The following is a 12,984-nucleotide window of genomic DNA, read 5'->3' as shown; positions in this document are numbered from 1 at the left end:
AGAGAGAGAGAGAGAGAGAGAGAGAGAGAGAGAGAGAGAGAGAGAGAAAGAGAAGAGAAGAGAAGAGAGGAAAAAGAAAGAAAGAAAACAAGAAAATGGAAATGTTTAAAAGATCTGCAGTTCTTGTCATAGAGACTGGGAAGAAGTTTCTCCTGAGGACGCTTTTGAGCATGCGGTGATGGCTGCTGCATCAGGGTCAGGCAGGATGAAAACAGCCCGCAGGCTGGTGCTACAGAGCCGCAGTCCTTGATGAAGCGAGAGCCTCACTTTTTTACCTTTCTCAGATGGAATATCTGTGACAGCTCAAGAAAGCACTCATGTGAGGCGTCCAGTGAGCTCCTGTCCACTCCTACCTGAGCCACTCACCTTCCCTAAACTCCTAAAAATCATGCCAGCTCCGTTTGCTTCTCTGTATCCTGCCTCGTGCATGGTCTCCTGGGCACACGAAGCACCTCCAACTGGAGAGCAAAGGTCTCCTTTTTTATACTCCCCCCTTGTCCTTTTTCTGCCGCCTTTCTGATCTGGTTCGGCCTGTCTCTGCGGCAGTCAGGATCCATCCAGTCTTTCTTCCTCTTCTCAATCAGGGGTTCTTAATGAAGGTCCATGGAGCTTTTGCTCAGACAAGGGACACAGGGTGCGACTCCTTCGCCATCGAATTCACATTTTTTGTCTTTCCTGGGGGAAACGGTTTTACTTTCATTGGCTTTTCTATATGATGCACCTGAACGAGGTGTTTCCATCCCCCCTCTCACGGTTTCAACTAGACCCACAGGATTCTGTTGAGTATCTGCACTTGGCATCTAATAGAGTCTCATTTCTCTCCATGACCCTCTTTATTGTCATTCTTTCTCTGTCTCCCCCATCCCCAACCCACAAACTAGTGTGTGTTCCCATCGTTCCTCACCTGGACATGTGTGGTAGACTTGTAACTGAACTTCCCAATTTTGAGATCTCCTTTCTCTGATTTTTGTTTTTTTCATGTCCTTCCCACGGTAACATTACCATGTTATTTCTCTACTCCCAAGCTTTAGAAATTCCTCATTACCCAGAAAATAATAGTTTGCCATCATAACCTTGTGCACCATCATGGCTGGACCCTCCTGTCTGGGTTGGCCTCCAGCCATAGCCTGCCAGGTACCTGACTGCTTAGGTTGCGCTCTGATCACTCCTGATAATTGCTCCTCACTGTGCCCTTCTAAACAGTGCATTTGCTAATGTGCTTGCTTCTGCCTCCAGTCTCTCCCTGCTTGGCAAAACACACATAGGTGAAGCAATGTCCAGCCTATCTAAAATACCAGGTCACCCTAGAGGGCAGACATGGGTACAGGGTATACACACCTCCTGATGTGTGGCCTGATGACTAGCCATGCTTGGGGAATCTACATGGCATTGCCCAAGACTTAATCACCCTTTGAAGATGTAATTACGAGATACCTCCCTAGTGTCATATGCTGTTCTTGTTACTGAGAGTCTGGGAGAGAACAAGACAGGCAAGGCCCTTGTGTTTGTGAGCTCACGTGTCTAGGGCATAGACCAAGTCAGCAAATCAATGAATACAAATATGCTGTGACTTTAACCCTCTCCTGTCCAGGGATGGATACTTCAGTGCTAGGACACCTCTACCCTCATGGAGACATCCTGACGTGTCCCAGATGAGGCTCCCACATGGTTCTGTGTCCCAGCCAGGAGACAAGGGGCCCGTAAGACAAGGACAGAGTACACAGCTCCAGACGAGCATGGATAGATGGAGAGTGGAATGGTTGCTGACCATGGTTCTGTCCCAAAGGCAGGGCTACTTGGCCTCACTCTTTGTGTGATTGTGGCTGGTTGTTGCACAGTTTGTTCATTTGTTTGTTTGCGTGCATGTGTTTATGTAACATGTGCATGCCTGGTGACCTTGGAGGTCAGAGGAGGGTGTTGGATTCCCTGCAACTGGAGTTGAGTTATAAGTGGCTGTGAGCCACTCTGTACGTGATGGGAATCAAACCCATGTCCTTTGCAAGAGCAGTAAGTGCTCTAAAAACACTGTGCCATTGGCCCAGCCCCTCACCCATGAGTTTTAATTTTATTTGTTGGCTTCTTAAATTTTTTTTTGGTACAATATATTTTGATCATATTCTTTCCCCTCCCCTAACTCATTCTAGATCCTACCACATCCTGCCAGCCCAACTTAATGTTTTTCTCTCTAATCCAAACAAACCAAAAGGGCATGAACAAACAAACAAAACCACATGTGCACAAACACACACACACACACACACACACACACACACACACACACACCAACCAACCAAAATCAAAGAAGCACACAAAAATCATGGATTCTATTCTGTGTTCATCATCTACTCATGAGCATCATATCCATCCTGGAGTGTGGCCAGTAAACCCTGTATCCTCCACTGGCAAAGACTGGTTTTCCCTTTCTTAAGGGACAGTATTAATTGCAAATAGCTCGCTCTTTGGCTAGGGGGTGGGTCTTTGTATCCACTTTCCCTTCTTTGTCCTGGGATCTTGTCTAGTGTGAACTTGTGCTGGTCTGTGTGTGTTGTCACAGTCTCTGCAAATTCATATATGCACCAGATTTTGTGTGTGTGTCCCTAAAAGATCCTGTTTCTTTGGAGTTACCAGTACCTCTGGCTCTTATGGTCTTTCCATTTCTTCTTTCACATAGATTCCTGAGTCTTGAAAGGAAGATTTTTATTAAAAACAACAACAAAACCACCACCGCCACCACCAGCAACAACATTGAATTCAGGGCAAAATGCTCCAAAGTGTCTCACTCTCTGCACATTTTCACTTGCAGACCCATAGGTTCATAAGTATGGCACATTCTCTGCTGTGGCACCTAGGATCAAGGCTAGGGGGCCGTGTCTGTGTGACATATGCCCCTTTGCTTTGGTCTTTCCGACCTGGGGTTAGAGTTGGACTCTGTTTTTGTGTACATGGAGGGTCCTCTCAGGGAGTCTCTGTTTGGTGGAGGCCTCGGGGTGCTCCCGTGCTCTTAGGTGTATTCTCCACAGAAGTTGTTTTGTTTGTTTGTTTGTATTTAAGTAGATCTCATGTAGCTCACACTGGCCTCAAATTTACCATGTAGCTGAGGATGGCCTTGAACTTTGAACCTCTGATCCTCCTGCCTCCACCTCCAGAATGCTGGAAGGCACCTACCAATACACCTGATTGTTGTAGTGCTGGTTTACTGAAGGCTCATAGAAGCTGGACAGTCATTCTGCCAACTGATCTAACCCCAAGTCTTCAAAGGGGATTTTAAGAAGTATGCTAGACCACTCTAAGTACAGATTCTACACGTGGGAACCCATTTTTGTTTTTAGCTGCTTTGCAGATTGCTGTCTGATTCTGTGAATTCCTTTACCAAAGCCTGGAAGAATTGTTGTTATTTACCTTACAGAGAGCATAGGCAGAGACAATGTCTCAAATAGGATCCATCTGACTTCTGTAGCTTTCAGGATGCTAACAGGATAAACAAGTAGTGATAATTCAATAAGCTATACTACTACAACAGAAAGATAAAATACTATTTTTATATGATATGATATGGTATGATATGCTATAATATGGTATGATATGATATGATATGATATGATATACCAGATGATAATATACCACACCATGGCACATCACATCATCCATACAATACCACGGAGAGGGTCTCATGATGTTTATTCCTGGAGCAAGAGAACTTTCTGGAGGAAAAGAGCAGAGGAAGGCTGGGACCCAGCCGCTGCTTTAGCAGGCACATGTAATCCTGCATAGGTCTAGGTGAGAAGCTCTGGGAGAAGGGCCTCTCATGATACTGACCTGGAAAATCCACTTTATTCAAGTGTAGCAAACAGGTTCTCTCTTTTTTTTTTTTTTTTAACCTATGTTCGGTCGATAGAATGGATTCAGCGGCTAAAAGTATGAGTTTAGACTGAGACTGAATTTGACTCTCAGCCCAAGATGTCTTAAAAATGGGCTCAATGTCTACCTCAATGGCACCAGATGCCGTACTGTTAATGCTTTGACTGCCTCCTCTATGCTCAGGGTGGGTACTCGCCCTGGGTTCACACTGGCAGAGCTGTGTTCACACCCATGGAGCTGTGGTCACACCCATGGAGCCCCCATTCCACTTGTCGGTTGACAAAGGGTCTGTTTCTCAGAGGAAGTGAGGTCCAGGCTGGAGATGCAAAGGGTCAGATGAACAGTTGCTGAACCAGAAGGGAGAGAAGAACAAAGAGGGGGCACGGAAGAAAAGGAACGTGCAGTGGTTAGGGAGAGCTGGTGTGGAATCACGATACTGGGGACACACCCTTCCCCTCCCACCCCGTTTGTCTATCTGTCTGTTTCTTAACTGCCGTGGCTGAGGCTGGGAGGATCTGTTCTCCAAGAGTCCCCTCCAGCTTCTTCACCCTCTCTCCCCTTTGGGTGTGATTCAATCAGCGCACTCCCTCAGGTTTGCCACTGGGTGCCTGGGACAAGTGGGACTGAGGAGAGGGCTGAAGTGATTAAAATTCAACACTGGGCCCCTTCCCAAAGGCTGACAGTACAGTCTAACAGCAATGGTTCCAAAATGAAAACCAGTGTGGTCACACAAACACTATTTTTAAAGCTCATATTCTTTATCCCCCTGAACTCATTCTGCTTAACCAAGTAACACCTACAAAGGAACATGGACAAAAGCTGGAAAAGAGCAGTTTACAGAAAGGTTCAAATGGCCAGGACCAGCCAAAGCATGCTGTTTTCTGGGTAAAAGCAAAGCAAAGCAAAGCAAAGCAAAACAAATCAAAGCTAAAAAACCCCAAACTGCTCAGTTTAATACGCATTCAAAAAAGTACTGTGATAAACACGCTATTGGAACAGAAACTCCCAAGAGTTTGTAGACCAACTTGCATGTGGGCAGCAGAGAAAAACATGGCAGATTAAGTGGGGAGAGAGTTCTCAGACTGGGATCATCTGTAGATGCACCTTTAAGCTCTGTAAGAAAACATTTCCTTTTAAAGGGAAGCACCCCCCCTCCCCGCGTGTGTGTTTGTGTGTGTGTGTGTACTATATGCATATGTGTGTGTGTGTGCCTATGTGCTCACATGTGCTCATGTGTGATGACCAGAAGAGGATGTCAGGTGTCTTGTATCACTCTCTGCTCATTACCTCAAGCCAGAGTCTCTCCTTGATCCTGATGCGTTTCTTTTGGCCAGGCTGGCCGGCCAGAGAGGTCCTGTGTCCTCCAATGTCCACCCTTCAGCACTGGGGATACAGGTTCATGCATGCCTGTGCCCAGTTTTTACTGGCGTGGTGGGGATCAAAGCTCAGGTTGTAATGCTTGGGCAGGAACCCCTTACTCACAGAGCCCTTTCCACGCGCCTCTCCTTCTTTCTCTTATTTAATGAAACCCGAAGGAGTCGATTTCACACACAAACACAAATGATTTTACTGCTTGATTTTGACATCGGCATTCTAATAGCCAATTCCCCTGTTCCTGTGCCGAAGTGTACCTGTTCTGCATAGGTGGAAGACTTTTTTTTTTCTTTTTCTTTTAATTCAGTTTGATTCACTGCCATGAGAACAGAGGATGGCATTCCGAAGGACGTTCCCACGAAACTGCAGCTTGGGGTTTGAGTGATCAGTTTTCTGTGTCTGCTTCCTTCGTGCCCTCTGGCTTTAGAAGTAGAGAGCAAACTCCAAGTGAGACTGAGGAGGGCCGTGATCATGGGGTGGGTAAATGTATTCTCTGTGCACGGTGAATGCTTTATAAATAATAGAGTCAGTGCAAATCGGAACTGCGTTTTTTAGAGGGACAGAATGCTGAATGCTAGCTGAAGTTTATTGCAAGGGCAGGTCAAGATTAGTTTGCATGACTGACAAGTTTGCAGCTGGCTCAAACATCGTGGTGGAAATAACGTCTCAGTATCAGCCCCCCCCCCAAATTCAGTGTAATGGAAAAACACTATCATTTTTTTTTTGTTTCTTTCAATTTTTTTCCTCCTCCATATTGCATTTGATGGAAAGTGGGAGAGCAGTCTTCATTACAGCTTCCCAGTGTGGAAGGAGCTCAGCTCTCAACCAGGTGTCAACTAAGTGTTCAGTCATCGATCTTGCTTGTTAATCAGTGAAAACCACGGCCATCTGCCGTGAGAAGTCTGATCAGTGCTGCTATGTGTGGTCCACAGGAGTCTCTGAAGTGAGATCTACTCTCAGAGGAGAGTTACTCGGAGACAGATCTTAATTTGGCCTATGCAGGCGCGACCCCACTGTGCTGTTAGTTGCTGTGACATTGTTAGTTTGTATCTGGGATGTGGGTGTGAAAAATCTGGAAGACCTTTTGATAGGCACATGAAACAAACAAGTTCTGGGTAATCGATGCTGGTGGAGGTTTAATTTTTTTTTTTTTTTTAGACTTCAATGTTGCTGTGATTTTTGCCTGGTAATGGCAAGAGAAAGGAAATGGAAGAGCAGATGACAACACTGCCAATTCGTGTGTCTTTTTTACTTAAAACAACTATTTTTTACAATTTATTCATTTTATATCCTGATTATAGCTCCCTACCTAATCTCCCCTATCCTTTTCTCCTAGTCCACTGAAATGGGAAGTTTTCCTTCCCTGCCATCTGCCCATAGCTTATCAAGTCTCATCAGTACTGCCTGGATCCTCTTCCTCTGTGACCTGGCAAGGCCACATTGCCAGGGGGAAGTGATCAATGAGCAGGCAATTGAGTTCATGAGACAGTCCCTTCTCCCCTTATTTGGGCACTCACATGAAGACCGAACTGCCTATGGACTACATCTGAGTAGGGGGTCTAAGTCCTCTCCATGCATGATCCTTGGTTGATGCATCAATCTCTGCAGGGCCCTCTGGGCTCAGATTTTTAGCTTTGTTGGTCTCCTTGTGGAATTCCTGTCCCCTTAGGTCCTTCTATCCTCCCCTTCTTCCATAAGACTTCCTGTGCTCTACCCAAAGTTTGGCTGTGAGTCTCAGCATCTGCTTCAATCTCCTGTTGGGTGGAGCCTTGCAGAGGACCTCTATGGTAAGCTCCCACCCTGTTTCCTCTCTTCTACCACTTCTGGTGTCTATCCTGTTTACCATTCTAAATGAGATTTAAGCATCCTTTCTAGGGTCCTCCCTGTTGTTTACCTTCTTTAGGTCTGTAGATTTTAGTATGGTTATCCTATATTATATGGCTATATCCATTTATGAATGAGTATATACCCTGTGTGTCTTTCTGGGTTACCTCACTCAGGATGATCTCTTCTAGTTTCATCCATTTGCCTGCAAATTTCATGATTTCCTTGTTTTTAATAGCTGAGTAGTATTCCATTGTGTAGATGTACCACAATTTCTGTATCCATTCTTCTGTTGAGAGACATCTAGGTTGTTTCCAGATTCTGGGTTATTACAAATAAAGCTGCTATAAACAAAGTTGAGCAAATGTCCTTGTTGAATGGTGGAGCATCTTTCTGGTATATGCCCAGGAGTAGTATACTTGTATCTTGAGGAAGCACTATTCCCAGTTTTCAGTGAAAGTGTCAGATTAATTTCCAAAGTGGTTTTACAAGTTTGCATTCCCTTCAGCAATGGAGGAGGGTTCACCTTTCTCCACAACCTTTCCAGCATGTGTTGTCACTTGAGTTTTTGATCTTAGCCATTCTGATTGGTATAAGATAGAATCTCAGGGTTGTTTTGATTTGCATTTCCTGGATGTCTAAGGATGTTGAGCATTTCTTTAAGTGCTTCTCCACCATTTGACATTCCTCTGTTGAAAATTCTCTGTTTATCTCTATGCCCCATTTTTTAATTGGATTACTTGATTTGTTGCTGTTTAACTTCTTGAATCCTTTATATTTTCTGGGTATTAGCCCTCTGTCAGATATAGAGTTGGTGAAGATCTTTTCCCAATCTGTAAGGCTGTCATTTTATTCTGATTAAAGTATTCTTTGCTTTACAGAAGCTTTTCAGTTTCATGAGGTCCCATTTATTAATTATTGATCTTAGAGTCTGAACTGTTGGTGTTCTGTTCAGGAAATTGTCCCCTGTGCAGTTCGTGTGTCTTAAGACCACCCCCTGAAGCTCCTCTAAACTCAGCATTCTCATTTTCTTTTTTCCATAAAAATGCAAAAGCACGTTTTATAACTACATTGGCACAAAGGTGAATACAATCCAGATTGTATTCTCTATTATTTATTTATTATTGAATATCCATATGCTTCTACGTGCATGTGTGTGTGTGTGTGTGTGTGTGTGTGTGTGTGTGTATGGGTGTGCATGCATCTGTGATGTGTGTGCTCTTGTGTGTGAGTAGAGGAGTCCTGCTTGTGTGAGGTCTGAGGAAAGCCTTGGCTGTCCATCCTTCCCACCTTATTTGAGACAGGGTCTCTTGGTTGCTCACTGTTGTGAGCACTGTTCTGTAGACTGAGCTAGCTGGCTCCTGATCTTCCAGGGATTCACTTTTCTCTAGCTCTCATCTTAGTAGAGAGGGGCTGAGACTGGAGACAGATGCTACCGTCTTCCTAAGGGGTCTGGAAATTTGAGCTCAGGTCCTCATGTTTGGCCAGCAAATGGTTTACTCACCAAGTCATCTTTCCTAAGCCTAAACATGCATCTTGTCTGGTAAAACTGGGACACTTTTCATGGATGCTGTGACAGCTGTGGATCCTGAGCCCTGGACCTGCCTCTCAAGAGCACCTGGCAGTTAGACGTGCTCCTTCATGGAAGAGTGAGTGCTTTCACCTGGCCTCAGAAGAGTTGTCATGGGTGAATTTAGAGAGGAAATACCTTCCTGTTCTTTTGGACTATCAGAAAGTAGAAGTGGTAGGGTAGTTAGTGAGCTATGGGGCAGGAGGGGAGTTTAAATACCACACACTTTTTTTTTAATGTTTTTATTTTCCTGAGGTAGGGTCCCTTGAGCCAAAGCTGCCCTTGAATATAAACCTTAAGCTCCTCATCTTCCTGCCATCACCTCCCAGATGCTGGGATGACAGGCCTGTACCCACAAAACTGCCTTGTATTTTCTTTAAAAAGAAGGGCTTTTTAGGACAGTGAATATATTTTGGAAGACACTGTGGAATGTGTAAGCACTATACATTGAATAGTCATTCAAACTATAGAGCGTTTTTGTGACCCATGGCCTGGGTAATCATGGCCTAGGTTCATCAGGCACCACATATGCACATTCTGGAGGGGAATACGGTCCACACACGGAGAAGAAAGAATCACGTTTAACACAACTGTGCTTTGAAACTGAAACCTGCTCTTTTTTTTTTTTTGTATTTTATTTTTTTCTTATCAGTTACATTTTATTAACTCTGTACCCCAGCCGTGTCCCGATCCCTCATTCCCTCCCAGTCCCTCCCTCCCTCCCTCCTCTCCACCGTGCCCCTTGCCAAGTCCACTGATAGGGGGGACCTCCTCCCCATTCATCTGATCCTGTTTTATCAGGTATCTTCAGGACTGGCTGCAAAGCTCTCCTCTGTGGCCTAACAGGACTGCTCCTCCCTTGGGGGGTGGGGAGGCCAAAGAGCCAGTCATTGAGTTCCTGTTAGAAATAGTCCTTGTTCCCCTCACTATGGGAAACCAATTTGAAACCTGCTCTTTAAAAATTAAAATGTGTTAAAAAAAAAAAAAAAGACCCAAACACATAAGAAACTGAGGCAGGAGTATAATGAGCTTGGGGTACCCAGTGAGACCCTGACTCAACATATAAACGAAGAGCCTCCATTACAATCTAAGCAAATTAGAGGCTCCAAAGGTCATTAAACATTAGACTCTCATTTAAAGGGGCCCAAAGAGCCATACCCACCCCACAGCTAGCTGCTGACATAGCAATTACAAGTGCTTGTCCTGGCTCATACATATGTCCCTGTTGTTTCATGTCATACTTAGGGGTGTCATATCCAGACGGCCGAGCAAAAAGGACATGGCATCTCTGGGTTGTTGAGGTGAGTTACACCATCAGGCTAAATTAGTAGGAGGCAAAACCAACCAAGCAAATAAACCACAAAGCCCGGCTGCACGTTGATTAGCAAGGCCTGGTGCTGTGATACACAGAATATTTAAAAATAAATATTTACTTATTAGTCATTTGTTTAAAATATTTCTTTGTATCTTGTTGTTTTCTGTTTCTCTAGCTCCCTCATGAGGGAGTGACTCCCGCGCATCAGACGCTGTTCTGAAGAAAGCATGTCTATGGCCTCGTTCATCCTCACAAAACACTGTGTTGATTTTTCGTTGTCACGATCCCTGCTTTGGAGATGAGGAGCTGGAGACTTAGAGGGGTTGGGTCACTCATGTGAACACAGCTTGTGAGAAGCAAATCTGGGACACAAGCTAACTACTCCTTTGCCCTCTGCTATGACATCCGTTCATGACAGCTTAGATTCTGTATCCAAAGCATTGGCGCTTGTAGGTCATTAGTCAGTGTAAAGTACTGTGTGAGGAAAATGCACAATTAACCAGGTCTAAAGAGATGGTTGATGGTTCTAGCAAACTGCTAACCTCTTAAGTATCTTATAAACTGGAAGATTCTCCCCCAAGCATCCTGGAGGTCAGAATTTTGGCTCATTTACAAGCAGTTCCTTGCTCTGTCTCAAGTTCCAGGCATCTCTAAGAAGACTTCTGTTGGCCTGGCCACCAGGTTTTCGCTTTCATGTAATTTGAAAAGTGAAAGTAGAAGTGTTCTCAGTACTGCTGAAGGGTTGCTTGGGGTCATGCTAGTTTAATGTATCAGTTTTCACAGGGCAGGGACTGTACACACTCTGTTTCTCTGCCTCCGTCTTTGTCTCTCACCATTTTCAAATATGTTTATGCTGCCATCTCTTCCCCATGGTTCTTTTCTTGAAGGCTTGATCTAGTTCAACAGGAAAAAGGGAAATTCTTAGATGAAGTGACATGGGTGTTAGCCTTTGGATATTGGGTCTCTTTAATAACAACCCAAGAAGTTAAAACTTTTTACACTGTTTTGGTAACAGGATTTGAGCACTTGAGTGTGAGTGAGCACCCCACCCCCACCCACCCATGTGAACACATGGGAGAGAGAGAGAAAGAGAGGGAGAGAGAGAGAGAGGAGCATATTTATGTACATGATTTATTCTATGACCAAGCTATTACTAGACTTGTGGTCTGGACCTCAAAATCGACTTTAAACAGTTATGAATATTTTTTTCTGAGGTGCTAACAGAATTTTAGATACTTGGGCCTGGCTCAGGTTCAATTAAAACTTAATACTCATTTAGAATTTTCTTTTCTTTGGCTCTTCGTGTCTCCAGCCAAGACTGTTCTTTCCCACATGGCTTAAACTTATGAAGCTCAGCATCCTCCTCCTTGCTCCTCTGCACATTCTGCTGCAGCTTCTGACTCAGTCTGGCACTCAGAAGAAGGGAGGCCTGCAGCCACCGAGACTCAAAAGTCTCCGAGACTCAAAAGTCATAGAGACTTCTTCTCTTCCTTGCTGTTCTTTCCAGCTGTGCCTTGATGCTTGTTTTCCCTTTTCAGGTATTTGTGTCTCGTTTTTCACTTTTATTTTCTGTCTGGTGTGGATACCTGGCCCCTCAGCCAGCTATGCCAGCACACACCAAATCTTTCTTTGAACAACAGCCTCTACGAAGTGCAAATCATGTGCCGGGGTTGGTTGTAAACAGATGGGACAGTAGAGAGAAGACTGTGCAGGCAGCAAGAGATGCGCCTATTTTCTAGCTGTGCTCATGAAGGTCTCAGGAAATGAGTTAGCTGTATCTCACAGTTACTTCTTCCTCTGGTGAAAAATTACGTCTTTAGCTAAGACTTGTCTTTGTAGTGTCTTGGAGGTAGTTTGAATTGCCTGAAATGAACAACCATCTCAATTTTGAAGGCTGTTAGCTTTAGTCAAAGGGTAACTGTCTCAGGCCTGGGACAGGTTTCTGAGAGTCAAGAGTGACTGGAGAATCAGATTTTGCGGTCCTGATGTCTCTGGCAGAAGTAGCTCACTCTGAACAGTAAGCGATTATTGGGTAACATGAGCAGGACCAGAGTGGGGGGAAAAAAAGAAAAAGAAAAAACATGTCAAAGGAGGATTTAAAACAAAAGCCTTTTCAGGTCCTGGGATTCCGAAGTTCACTTTGCACTAAAGCAAAGTTGCTCATTTGCAGAGAAAGAATCCAGGAAGAATTACATTTTGATTGACAGGTCACACCAATCGTTTAAAGATGGCCAGCACTAGCTGTTGAGCAGAGAGCTCATCTGGAAAGGGAGGAGGGGACTCCTGATCTCTGCCATTATTCTGGGTCTTGGGTGGCCTGAGGGACATGGCTGTGGTTACAGGGACATAGTGAATGGAGAAATATTATACGAATGAACTGCCCCAGGGAAAAGACTGCCAACAGTACCCCCACCCCACCTTGTTCTTAAGGAGGTGTAACCCAGATCTCAGTCAGATTGCATGTGAAGGACACAGGAAGGTCATGTTAGTTCTCATGATGACCTTAAGAAATGAATTCCATCCTAAGTGTGACGGGGCCATTGTTGGCATCGTGAGGTAGGCTGAACACCATGAACCAAAAACTGGTTTTCGGGGTGGGGTGGGGTGGTGGTAGTGGTGGTGGAATTTGTGACCGTGAGCATTCTCTGAAAATGCAGTAACTGGGCCCTTGCAGCTGGAGACTGACTGTATCGGGGAAGTTCCAGACTTCCGTGTCTGAGGGTGGGAGAATTCCTCATCTTCCCTGAGATTTGGGTACACTGTGGGGTAGCTTATACACAGAGGACTTCTCATCCCTGTTCAATACGCACAGGAATCCTTCTGCAGCCTCAGCGATAAGTGCCCTTCGGGATGAGTCATTGACAGGTTCTGCCTTGTATCATGACTTTAAAATCCAGCTTGGCCCTCTGAACAAGAGAGCGTCTCGTTTTACCTGTAGAGATTACATCACAGGTGGGAGAGCAGCCACCTTGCTTCACTCGCTCTGTTTCCTGGTTTCTAGCCGGGATCTGAGGAGCCTGACTGACCTTCATAACCACAGCCT

The sequence above is a fragment of the Psammomys obesus genome, unplaced genomic scaffold (genome assembly GCF_907164565.1).
Source record: "Psammomys obesus unplaced genomic scaffold, mPsaObe1.curated_primary_1811, whole genome shotgun sequence".
Lineage (NCBI taxonomy): Eukaryota > Metazoa > Chordata > Mammalia > Rodentia > Muridae > Psammomys > Psammomys obesus.
Note: the sequence above shows the minus strand (reverse complement) of the source record.